Genomic DNA, 13,831 nt, shown 5'->3' with positions numbered 1-13,831 from the left:
AGCAGGTTTAACCACATGGGCTAGAAATGCAATACACTTCTTCCGCATGAGTCTTTGGGCTTCGGCGCAAGACATAAGCTTAAGACCACTGGAGGGTTTTTCGCCGTAGATAAGAAGATCACCATTTTCTCGAGGTATGCGAATCATCTTCTTGGCGCAAATAACTTCGGCGCGATTCTTCGAAAGCCAGTCCATACCAATAATAACATCAAAGCTTCCAAGAGGCATAGGGATGAGGTCAATCAGAAAATCGTTTTCGTTAAGGTTAAGCGTACAATCTTTAATCACAGAGTTAATTAAAACAGTTTCACCGTTAGCCAATTCAACTGAAAAATCCTCTTTTAAATCGTTGCGCGGTCGCGCAAGCTTCTGCTCGAAGGCGCGAGAGATAAAACTTCGATCGGCGCCAGTATCAAAAAGCATAGAAGCATAAAATCCGTTAAGCAAAAATGTACCATTAACTACGTCATTATTCGCTTGCGCTTGGTGCGCGGTTATGTTAAAAGCTCGTCCACGCGTTACTTGGTTCGAAATCTGGTTCACCGGATTCGCCTGTGTAATCTGAACTTGTAGTCTCGGGCACGCGTTCTGGAAATGACTGGGATCACCGCAGTTATAGCACGACCTGGGTCGTGGATTTTGGTAGGTTGGTTGTGGGTTCTGCGGGTAGACTGGTGGTGTTGGCGCAATTGGATTGGCGAGAAGGACTCTACAGTTCTCAGCAGCGTGACCAGTACGGCCACATCGGGTACACAGTCGACACGGGGTTTGGGTTGGGTGGTGAAATCTACAGGTTGGGCAAAAGGGATGGTTTCCTGTGTAAGGTTTCTTAAGTGGCGGGGCAGGGAGTGCCGGATTGGTTAAGGCATAGTTGTGGGCTATAGGAGGTGTTGGGTAGGCTGATAGTGGGTTAGGCGCATAAACTGGAGGTTGATAAATGGGTTGCTGGACTATGGGCGGGTTGGTAAGCGCATAGGCCTTGCGCCTGCGCTTGAGGTTGTTACGGTTTGAGGGTTCTGGTTTGGTTTCTGTTGGTTCAGGGACAGTCTTGGTGGGTTTGGTCTTTTCTGTTCCCCGCAGGAACAGGGTTCCTGCTCTGACATGGTTGTCGCTGAGCACAGCGGCCAACTCGATGGCGTCAGAGAGGGTTACTGGGTTTCTAGCCCATACAGAATCTTGAATTTCCATGGGGAGACCCCCAAGGAATTTCTCTATGGCTCGGCGTGAAGGGGTAACAAGGTGAGGGACCAGTAAGCTTAGCTCGTGGAAGCGCGTCGCGTACTCGCGCGCTTCACCACTGTACTGCTTAAGATTCCAAAATTCTTCCTCCAGGCGCTTAACTTCGTTGGGAGGGCAGAATTCTCGCGTAAGAATTTCCTTGAATTCCTCCCATGTCATGCTAGAAGCAGCCTCTGCGCCACGCGCATGAGCTACTCCATTCCACCATGTAAGCGCTCTAGATTCCAGGACACTGGAAGCATACATGGTTCGTCTGTCTGAGGGGCATTGGGTGTGGAGGAAAGTGTTTTCTATCTTCTCAAGCCACTGGAGCATCACGGTGGCTCCTTCAAGACCTGTGAACTTTGGAGGGTTACCCGCATTGAAGGATTTAATGTTGTAACCAGAGGTGTTGGTATTGTTTTGGCTCAAAGCTTGGGCTATTGCGGAGGCCATTTCCTGGGAACGTTGCTGTCTACGCATGCGCGAGGCTTCTCTTCTCTGAAATCGGCGAGATAGCGGAGGCATTCTATAAAAGTTTTAATTTTAGTTAATATCTTGGTTTTAGCGCAAAGTTTTAATCTTATAAAGCTTGGTTTCACGGAGTTAGATGCTGCCAAAAGATAAAGTAAAATAAATGACCCTAAATGCAGACTTAATAAAGGTAACAAATTCGAATCAGAAATCGACAATTCATGTATCACCATGACTTTCCGAATTCCCAATTTAAAATATACGAGCAAACGAGTATTGGAGACTGACGATTCATGTATCACCATGACTTTTCAATCCTCAATATAAAATATACAAGAAAATGAGTATTGGAGGTTGACAATTCATGTATCACCATGACTTTTCAAGTCTCCAACCTCAGAACATAATCGTAAATGGAAATTGAAAATCAACTATTCATGTATCACCATGACTTTTCGGATTTTCAAACCCAACAAACGAATATGCAAGAAAAATCAATAAAAATCGAAATTTAGCAAAAATCGAAATATCGCGAAATAAAACATAAAATCATATACTGCGCAAGGGCGAGCATATTTATAAATAACGAGTAATTAACAATAAGCGCGCAAACATGAGATTTCTCTCATGCGCGAGAAGGGACTCTTAGGTATTCTAGGCCGTTACGTCTAACCACCTATCCTAAAGTCAACGAGCTCTGATACCAATCTGTAACACCCCGACCAAAGGCGGATTATACATCGGGGCGCCACATATTGTTTCATTACTCGTGACACTATTGGGTGTCAATATTTAATAAATATATTCATTCACGCATGCGCAACGTATGCATAAGATATAAATAAACCAACATAAATCAATATATTATAAATCATAATATTCGAACAGCAATAACTTGTCTTGATACATTTTAATCTAGGTCCAAAAGTAAAAACGTCCTATGTGTCCACAAGCTCCAAAACAGCTACTGCAAACCTGAACATGTGTTAAAATAAACGTCAAACACTTGCGTGTTGGTGAGAAATCAAGTTTAATACAATACATAGATAACAATAAATCTGCGCGCAACATGTGTATGTCTGGTTTTCAACAAGGGTGTAATCTGATCGGGACCAACTCTAAGAGACAAGACTGCCAGTGCTCACAATTGAGCTCACAAACAAGACTAACTGTGCATGTGTAAACAAAAGAGAAAATCATAAACGAATGTTCTCCCGTGTTCATCTAATGGTACCATGAAAACTGCGGAATAGACCGTCCATACGGTTAATGATCCACACATACAAATAAACAGCCAAGTCTACGTCCTCAACACATGGGATACTGCGCGACTAAAGTTCATAAACAAGTTCAAGACTCTAAGTTTGTATGAACACATGAACATCCCAAAACATTAAAAGCAAAAAGGGATTAGGTACGAGATTACTCACTTGATAAACGATGCGGTGTAAAATAAAGCAAGAACCAACTCTTAAACAAGCACAAGTTAACCTATAATTAAAGATTATTGTTTTAACGATCTGTTTTAAGTCTTGATTATAAGTTAGCATAATTAATAAGTAAATTATTATATATAATATATTACCGGAAAAGCAGGAAGAACAAGGAGGAAGACGGAGGCAAGAGAGGAGGCGGCAGGAGGACAACGGCAGAGAGCAAAAAGGGAGGAAGAGATAATAAGTGTTTGTGTGTGTAGTGTTAAGAAAATAATACTATTATTTATAGGAAAACCCTAGGAGACATAAATCCAGAAAAAGGGGAAAAGGTTCCAAGACAAACAGAACAAGACAAAACAAAAGATAACAAAAGATATGGCAGCTGCAGGGGGCAAGATAAAGCTGTCAGCGAACAGTAAAAAGGCATGGGCAGTTCAGAAAAAGGTACTGGTCAAGCATGGCAAAAGCAGATCTCAAAAGATAATGTCAGTCACTTTTTCTACCAACCAATGGGGTTGGTACGCATGCTGCGCCGAAAGTAACTTTTCAGACATTAGATAGGTTAGGTCAACAGCTCCAAAAGATAAGACAACACAAAAGCAACGGCTAGATTTAAACTCAAAGGGTACAGCGCGAGAAGGCTAAGGCGCGAAGGCAGACACAGAAGGTCAAGAGAGCGCGAGCGCGAAGGTAGACTAAAACAACCTTAACGCGTCGCGGAAAGAACTTCATTTCCATGCGCACTGCGGGAAGAACCACATTTCTTAGCGCGCCGCGGGAGGAACTAAGATTCCTAGCGCGCCGCGGGAAGAACTATAATTCTTCGCGCGTCGAGGGAACTACAAATCCTTAGCGCGTCGCGGGAAGCGTTCGTCTCGCGTATCGCAGGAACAGATGGTCTTCACGCAGGATTCCTTGTAAGGGGTCTGGCGCGTGGAGCTGCGCAGACAACCTTAGGCGGGAAGGAACAAAGGACAAGCAAAGAGTTAAACAAGGCTTAAGGGCGGGACGGCGACAAGAGGGAAAAGAAGGCGGAAAGAGAGGAGAGGGACGGGACAGCGGGAAGGAAACGAAAGGCGGGAAGGAAAATACATATATTATTTTTAAAAGTAAAATATAAGTATAAATAAATACTAAATCATAAAAGAAAGAGATCGGGTCAGAGAAACGGGTACCTGGGTCGGGTCGGATCGGGCAGATGTCACAGCAGAGGTGACAGATCAGCTCTCTGAGGTAAGTTCTAAACTCCCTTGTACGAAATGTGAAAATCTGTCTGAACAGTTGAAAACAATAACTGATCAGTTTGTTAGTTTGGATGCTCAATTTAGAACATTAAAAGAAGATCATTATTACACTAAAACTAGAGAAAAAAATTACATGGTAAAAATAAAAGCTAGTGAGAAAGATATCAGAAGTCTTAAAGCCAGTCTAGCTGAAAAAATACAAGTAATTGATCTTAGCTATGAAGTGTTAGAAGAGAAAACCAAACTAATTGCTGAAAGGGATAAACAGATAGCTGATTACCAGGTGAAAGTGGTGGAACTAAACAGAAAGCTTGAGCAATTTAGAAATTCCTCCGCAATACTTGATCACCTCGTAAGTGATCAACGTTCCCCAGTTAAAAGGGGAGGAATTGGATATTCTGAAGTTCCACCACCTTATAATCATAACTATACTTATGATCCTAGTAATCAGAAATCTGTTGATGTTGAAATTGGTCAGACAATTCCTGTTAAAGTTACGATTAAAGATCCAGAAGTTAGTAAAAGCGAAACGAGTAAGCCTGTTTCGAATGTTAAGATTTCTGTTCCTAGTTCTGTCTCATCAAATTCGGACAAGACATCCGAGTCTAGTGAGACAAAAGAAGAGGCTGTGTTACTAAAACGTGGAGAGGAACATAAACCAACTGAAAAGAATTCTCCACTAAACCCGTATGTCCCACCATATGTTAGACAAACGGGCAGTAATGCAACCTCAACATCTAAAACAACTGTTGAGACGAAAGTTGAACACAGGAGCTGTTTCAGATGCAATCAAACAGGACACCTGATTGCTGATTGCCCTCTGAATCAGAGATTCAGAGGTATGAGGCCTTCGAAAACTGAGAATAGAACTAACAGTAATTACTATAATGGTAAAAATGAAAACTCATCAAAGTTCAGGTATTGGACTAATCCAGGTTTTCAAAGAAGTCGATCTCAGTTTTTCCCTGTTAACAACCAAATCATTAGTAATAATTCATTTAATTCACGAAGGTTTGGATGGCCTCATAGTCAATCTACTAGAAGGTATCCTTTTAGGACTTACAGAAATCATTCTAATACTAACTTTGGACAGCCAAAGTACGGGATGCCTTTTAACAGATTTAATCAACCCAAGACCAATAGGTCTTGGGTCCCCAGATTTTAATCCTTTGCTTTAACCGTGCAGGAACAGTTGAACAGGGCTGCAAACAATCTATGGGTTGTGGATAGCGGCTGTTCCCGGCACATGACGGGTAACAAGAATTTGTTACACGAATGGAAACCTGTTCAGGGAGGTAGAGTAAGTTTTGCTGGAGAGAGTGGTGGTAGAATTACTGGAATTGGAACGGTGACTAATGGTAAAATGAAGTTAGAAAAGGTGAATTTCGTTGAAGAGCTGAAGCATAATCTGCTGAGTGTGTCTCAGATCTATGACAAAGATTACACTGTGCACTTTACCAAAAATTGAAGCGATCGTACTGTATCATGGTTTCAAGATACCAGAGGAATGGATAGTAATGAAGGCTCCAAGGGAAAAGAATACATATGTTATGGACATGAGGTCGACTGAGATGGCAACAGAAGAATCATGTCTTCTGTCAAAATCAACTGAATCGGAGTCCGAGTTATGGCATCGAAGAATGGGTCATATTCATCTTCGAAAAATGAACTACATTGTCAAGAATGGGCTGGTGCTGGGTGTTCCCTTGAAAAATTTCAACTTTGAAGACCAATGCTTATCGTGCAAAAAGGGAAAGCAACACAAGAAATCTCATCACACCAAGAAGGTTAATTCAATAGTCAGTACCCTAGACCTACTTCACATGGATCTCTTCGGTCCCGTGAATGTAAAAAGCCTAGTTGGAACATCATACTGCTTGGTGATAACTGATGATTTCTCTCGATATTCTTGGGTATATTTCCTGAAGACAAAGGATGAAACGGTTCAGTTGATAATGAATTTGATTACCAAGGTTGAGAATATTATGGGGAAAAAGGTTAAATACATCAGGACTGACAATGGGACAGAGTTCAAAAACTATCAGATGGAGATATTCTGCTTACAGAAAGGGATAGACCACCAGTTCAGCGCTCCGTATACTCCGCAACAAAATGGGGTGGCTGAGAGGAAGAACACAACGCTAATTGAAGGAGCCAGAACCATGCTGGCTGATTCTAAACTTCCTGTGGTGTTCTGGGCTGAAGCTGTTGCAACAGCCTGTTATATCCTTAATAGAGTTTTAACTGTTAAAAGATTGAATAAAACATGTTATGAACTTATGCATAGTAGAAAGCCTAACTTGAGTGGTCTCGAACCATTCGGGTCCCCGTGTTCGATATTAAAGACGAACTCAAAATTTGGTGAGATAGCCGACGAAGGTATTTTAGTCGGATATGTTGTTGGGACACCCAATAGACGAGTCTTTAATCTATCGACCAGCAAGGTTAAGGTGGTGTGTAACACTGACATCACAAGTTACAAATCACCAAAACCAAGCACGGGACCCGCTGGGGCTTTCGACTATGATAGGCTTTTTAAATCTTTTAATTTGCCTTACTTGGATTGTGCAGAAGTTGATGAGAGAATAGCTACGAAGATGCTTTATGATGAGGAAGAAAATTTTGTGCAACGACCGCAGTACCATGAAAGTCAACCTTCCTCGTCAAATGCTGTCGATACCCCTGCTACTTCTACAGAAGAGGAATTCTTCAATCCTTTTCATTCTCAACAACAATCACCCATTGATGAACTATCTTCGAACCTGGAAGACAATCTGCAAGTCAGTTCGGTTCCGACTACGAGTGTTCACAAAAATCACCCTTTGGAGAACGTGATAGGTGATCTGTCCGACGGTGTACAAACAAGACGAAGCTTGAATGAGCACACTTGTGTTTACCCAAGCATTAAAGATACAGGCATCATTAACGAATGCTTGTACACCTGCTTCATCAGCCAGATTGAACCAAAGAACTATCAAATGGCTCTCAAGGACAGCTCGTGGGTCGAAGCCATGCAAGAAGAGTTAGCCCAGTTCAAGAAGATGGAGGTATGGATTTTGGTTGCAAAACCGAAAAATGTGCATGCGATTGGCACAAAATGGGTTTTCAAATGCAATAGAGATGAAAAAGGGATAATTATCAGGAACAAGGCAAGGCTGGTTGTAAAACGTTTTAATCAGCAAGAAGGGATCGACTACAATGAAGTGTTTGCTCCTGTGGCGAGATTGGAAGCGATTAGATTGTTTTTGGCATTTGCTGCACACAAGGAGATGAAGGTGTTCCAGTTAGACGTGAAAAGTGTGTTTCTTAACGGTAAAGTCGATGAGGTTGTGTACGTTGAGCAACCTCCGGGTTTTCCTGACCCAGACTTTCCTGATCACGTGTACAAGCTAAGTAAAGCGCTATATGGGCTACATCGGGCCCCTCGTGCCTGGTACGCAACTCTATCCGATTACTTGCTTGAGAATGAATTTGAAAGGGGAAAGATCGATAGCACACTGTTCGTTAAGAGAAAAGGAAGCGACTTTCTTCTGGTTCAAGTCTACGTGGACGACATCATCTTTGCTGCATCAAAAGTCGCCATGTGTCAGGAATTTGAAGCCGTCATGAAAAAGAGGTTTGAAATGAGTGCTATGGGTGAACTAACTTTCTTTTTAGGACTGCAGGTTGATCAGAAGAAAGATGGGATGTTCATTCATCAGACTAAATATGTCCAAGACGTTCTCAAACGTTTCAAGATGGAGGACAGCACTCCATTTGATACACCAGTTTGCGTCAACCATAAACTGGGTGCTGATTCAGACAGTGATGCAGACGTGGACCCCACCCAATATCAGGCAATCATAGGTTCTTTAATGTACTTAACTGCATCTAGACCTGATATTATGTTTGCAGTTTGTCTTTGTGCTCGCTTTCAGGCAAACCCAAAGGAATCTCACATGAAGGGTGTGAAGAGGATATTGCGATATCTCAAAGGCAAGCCTAAGCTAGGGTTGTGGTACACGAAAGGAGGAGACTTGGAGTTAGTCGCCTACACGGATTCTGATTATGGAGGATGCAATAGGAATCGGAAGTCAACAACAGGTGGATGTCAGTTTCTTGGAGGCAGATTAGTGTCATGGCAGTGCAAGAAGCAGACCTCAGTCGCCATTTCTACCTGTGAAGCAGAATACATGGAAGCATCGAACTGCTGCTCCCAGGTTCTTTGGATACAACAGCAATTGCGCGATTACGGTCTGAATTTCACTCATACTCCTGTTTGCATAGATAACACTGCTGCTATCTCAGTAACTAACAATCCCGTAAAGCATAGCAAAACAAAACACATTGACATCCGTCATCATTTTATATGGGATTGTGCTGAGAAGAAATTGATTGTGCTCGAAAAGGTTGATTCGTTAGATAATTTCGCTGATTTGTTTACTAAAGCGTTTGACAAAACTCGTTTTCAAAACCTTGTTGAGCTAAATGGGATGATCAATCCCGAGTAACCGTGTTTTTCATTTTTATTTTGTTAAAAAAAAAAAAAAAAAACGTCACTATCGCTTAGAATTATGTCGGTTGCTTCAGTTTGAAGGACATATCTTCGGATATGTTTGGTCCTCATTTCTACCTGTAGAGTATGAGGATAGCCATTAACCAGATGACTGAAAGTGACCGGGGCGGTTTATGATGTGTTTTTATTCTTTCGCTGAAAATTAGTCGTTCATAATTAGTTAGAAGGACACATACTCGTATGTGGTCGGTCCAGCTGATCCATTGGATCTTCAGGATAGCCGTTTACCTGAAGACTTCGACTTGATCGGGGCGATAGAAGTTAAAATTTTTTAAAAGGGAGATGAAATAATTTTTCAAGTCTACTACTTCGTAAGAAGTTTCTTTACTATGTTTAAAAGAAAATTGATCCAACCTTAGAAAGTGATTGACAAACTGATTCTGTGTGCTTAACTAGTGAAGTTATTAGGCCTAAAAGACTTTAGAACAGTCATTTTATGTGATGGTAGCTTTTTATGGTGCGTAAAAGTAGAAGTGATACTAACTAAATCTTCTCGATCTTAAGTGGAAACTCATTAAGAGTTGTGTATGTCTCCGCATATATCTTTCCGAATGATAGGCAGAAAAGCGATTACCTAGTCATACACGAGCCCGTGAGTGTTCTGATTCCCGTGAAGATAGCGTGTCAAGAAACTGCAGTAATCCAGATTCGGGACTTGCAGTTGTTTACTACTCTGAAACTGTGTAAATATTTATTTAAAAAAAAATGTGTTATTGAGACATTCTAGATCTAATAATGTTAATACTTCTCAATCAAGATTCAAGAAAGAGAATGGGAAGAAGACTCTACAGATCGACGTGTACTTACTATTTAATCAGACACTACGGGTCGAGGTCAACTCGGGGTGACTTGGGGAAAGCCAAATACGCTTTGACAATAGATAGAGGACATCATAATCTCTGAGGTGTTGCCCATTTAAATTTTGAGCTTAATTGAACCTAACCCGTATCACATAAGCGATGAAAACCATTTTAAGTTATTTACTTGCTTACAACCTGTTTCTTTATGTCATAATACAGCTGAACATGGATCTATGTGACAATCACTTAATTAGTATGATTCCTGTTCGGATCTTTTCTAAAACATGTTGGTCCCCGACTAGACTGAAATTTGATCCCGTGTACTTTATTTTTGAAATTTATTCTACTTATGTAGTTGTATGATTTTATACCTGGTTACTTGGTTCTTGATCGGATCAGTTAACTCTTTAAAGGAAGTTTTAAAAGTTAATGGCATAATGTTCAATTTATAAGGGTCTGTTTGGTAAAGTTTCATATGAAGCGAAAAAGGGATAATTCTTACCTGAATGTGAGGTGAAGGACTTAGCCAGGTTGGGGTTGATAAACAGGAGTGATGATAACATGGCTAGGATCATTGGGAAGATAGTCTGGAAGGAAAGCATAAAGGAGAAAAAGTTCGAGCTGTTGAAACCACAGAAAGGAAAGCTCGTTGAAGACAAAGACAGAGGAATGAGAGCAGATGGCAAGCCTTGGATGATAATGAAGTATAAGCCGATCCGGTGTCTAAAAGAAGTGCCGATGAAACAAATGCCCAAGGATGTGCTCAAAGATCTGAAATGGTGGTACGTTGATTGTGAAACAGCTGAAGCAGTAATGGAGGATGAAGATGAACAAGAGCTGATGAGAGTATACGATCCTATGCATTTAGTGAATTTGTCTCAAGCTGATCTGCAGGTGCTGAACGAGAAAAAGATATTTTACATTCCTGCTTGGAAAGAAGAAGCAAAGAAATATCAAAGAGTAGTGTCAGTTTGTGTACGAGAAGGCGTACATGCTTGAAGATGGAAGATACAAGATTTTTGGGATTACGAGACACGTGTTTGAAGATAGAGATATGAAGCTACTGCCAAGGGGGAGTCTGTTGGTACATGATGTCAGTAGTTCAGTATCTAGTGTCTGTAATCGAGTTTGTATGTTTTGTATTTATGATTAAGCGAAGTTGTCTCACAAGTTCGCTTGATATAGGCGAACTTGTGGAACAAGCGAAGTTAGTGACAACTTCGCCTAAACATGTTAGGCGAAGTTGTCGAATGTTATATAGGTTTAGGTTACGGCTTGTTTGAAGTAGTTGTTCAATACGTGTAATTGTGATCGGTGATTCACGTGTTACTAGTTGCAATACAACGTGTCTTTTGAGTATTGTAACGTGTGTTTGCTTGTGTTTAACGTGTATCGTTTTCTACGCTCGTGTCGTCTTACGTAGGGATTCCGCACCTACGTAGAACGAGATATTCTGTGTAGATCCGGCTGGGAACCTACAGTTTCTCCGACGGGTTCTTCTGACTCCTGCCGTCAGTTGACCATCAGTTGACTGTTGGTATTTTAGTAATAATACCAACATGTTAAGGGTATTTTAGTAATTTTCTTCTAATAAATAATAAATATAATAATAATAGTAATAATAATATAATAATAATAATAATAACAATAATATTAATAATAATAATACTCATCTTCATAGCAGCATATCATCATCATCTTCATCATCAGCTCATCTTCATCATCATCATCATCAACCTCAAACCCTAGATTTCATCACTCAAACCCTCAAATCTCTCAAATCACACCACCAATCGCTTCAATAATTCAACCACCGCACCCATAAATCATTCCGATCAAAACCCCTAACCTTCGGCACCACCCCGCCGCCACGGCAACCACCGCCGCCATGGATTCCGGCCATCTCGTTTTTCCGGCCATATCGTTTTTCCGGTCATCTCGGTTTTCGGGTCATCGTTCCGTTCGGGTGAAAAGTTTATAAAAATATGGTTTGTTTGGTTGTTTTCGGGTAAAAATTTTACTAAAAAACGGTTCGTTTTGGTTGTTTTCGGGGTCGTTTCGGGTGAAAAGTTTACAAAAAATGGTTTGTTCGGTTGTTTTCGTGTGAAAAGTTTACTAAAATATGGTTCGTTTGGTTGTTTTCGGGGTCGGTTCGGGTGAAAAGTTTACTAAAAAACGGTTCGTTTAGTTGTTTTCGGGTGAAAAGTTTACTAAAAAACGGCCCGTTTGTTGTTTTCGGGTGAAAAGTTTACTAAAAAACGGCCCGTTTGTTGTTTTCGGGTGAAAAGTTTACTAAAAACGGCCCGTTTCGTTGTTTTCGGACGAAAAATTTACTAAAAAACGGCCCGTTTCGTTGTTTTCGGGCGAAAAGTTTACTAAAAACGGCGCGTTTGGTTGTTTTCGGGCGAAAAGTTTACTAAAAAACGGCGTGTTTGGTTGTTTTCGGGTTAAAAGTTTACTAAAAAACGGCGCGTTTGGTTGTTTTCGGGCGAAAAGTTTACTAAAAAACGGCGCGTTTTGTTGTTTTCGGGCGAAAAGTTTACTAAAAAACGGCTCGTTTTGTAGTTTTCGGGTGAAAAGTTTACTAAAAACGGCGTGTTTAGTTGTTTTCGGGTTAAAAGTTTACTAAAAAACGGCGCGTTTGGTTGTTTTCGGGCGAAAAATTTACTTAAAAACGGCCCGTTTCGTTGTTTTGGGCGAAAAGTTAACTAAAAAACGGCTCGTTTGGTTGTTTTCGGGCGAAAAGTTTACTAAAAACGGCGCGTTTCGTTGTTTTCGGACTAAAAGTTTACTAAAAAACGACGTGTTTCGTTGTTTTCGGTCGAAAAATTTACTAAAAAACGGGTCGTTTGGTTGTTTTCGGGTGAAAAGTTTACTAAAAAAACGGCTCGTTTGATTGTTTTCGGGCGAAAAGTTTAGTAAAAAACGGTTCGTTTCGGGTGAAATGTTTAAAAATATGATGATTTTGATGATATAGATATGATGATTATAATGATATATATACTAATTATGAGGATAAAGATATGAAAAAATGATATAGGGAGAAGATGATGATGAGAATGAGAAACTCTTTAATGAAAAGAAGGAATATATATTTTATATAGTATAAGAGCATTCACATCAGGTCCTCTAAAATATTTGTGAGAGAAATCTCTAAAAATTTTTAAAGAATGGTAAGTAGTTGTGAGTAGAGAAGAGAGAAAATTTAAAGAGATGGGTAAATTTTGAGTAAATTTGGAGAACCACTGTTCATCCTCTATTTATTTTTTAATATATTTGAAAGTAGTTGTGAGTGAAGGAGAGAAAAAAGATAATGATAAAGATGTAAAAAATTAATATTTAATTGTATATGAGAGAGAAAATGTAGTTTTTTTTATTATAATTATAGAGATGAAGATGAAGGATGTGATGTGAATGCTCTAAGTATAAACAAACACTTGTTTAGTTCAAACGATAAGTTTTGTTTGTTGTTAACCCAAAGGTCGGGGGTTCGAACCCCGGCCGCTACACCATTTGAAAGAAATTTTTGATTTAATTATAAGCTCAGGGGTAAAATGGTCATTTCAACCTTTTTTATTCAGTCAACTGACGACATGGGCACAGACTGACCCGCCGGAGAAACACAGTGGCAGAACATTCGCAATTTCGTTTTCAGTGGTTAACCCATCCAACGACGATATAAACCAGGGAGGCAAATTACAGATTTCTCAATTCCAAATGAAATTGTTCTAATTTTATTTAAAACCGTTGAAATGCAACATAATAAAGTCGAACCTTAAATTCTTGTCTACTTTTTTCTAGATTAGTTATTAATTTAATAAATATGTGTATCGTGTCAAATTTTCATAACTATTGTAATTAATTATTGGCGTCATATTTATTTAAATTTTATATACTAAACTTTTGTTTTTTACTTTACTTATTAATTTTTATAGTTACTAAACTTATTCTAATTACTTTTTTTTCTCTTCAATACCCACAAGATTTATTAAAATTAATTCACGCCCATTTCTTTGATCTACAACAAAAAAAAAACTGTTGGTGAATAAACAAGAGCAAATGTTAAAGAAACGTAACATGCTTTCTTGTGTTGTGACAAGAGGA

The sequence above is a fragment of the Bidens hawaiensis genome, unplaced genomic scaffold (assembly GCF_021521415.1).
Source record: "Bidens hawaiensis isolate Kalapana, Puna unplaced genomic scaffold, B.hawaiensis_p1.1 tig00000237_1, whole genome shotgun sequence".
Classification (NCBI taxonomy): Eukaryota; Viridiplantae; Streptophyta; class Magnoliopsida; order Asterales; family Asteraceae; genus Bidens; species Bidens hawaiensis.
Note: the sequence above shows the minus strand (reverse complement) of the source record.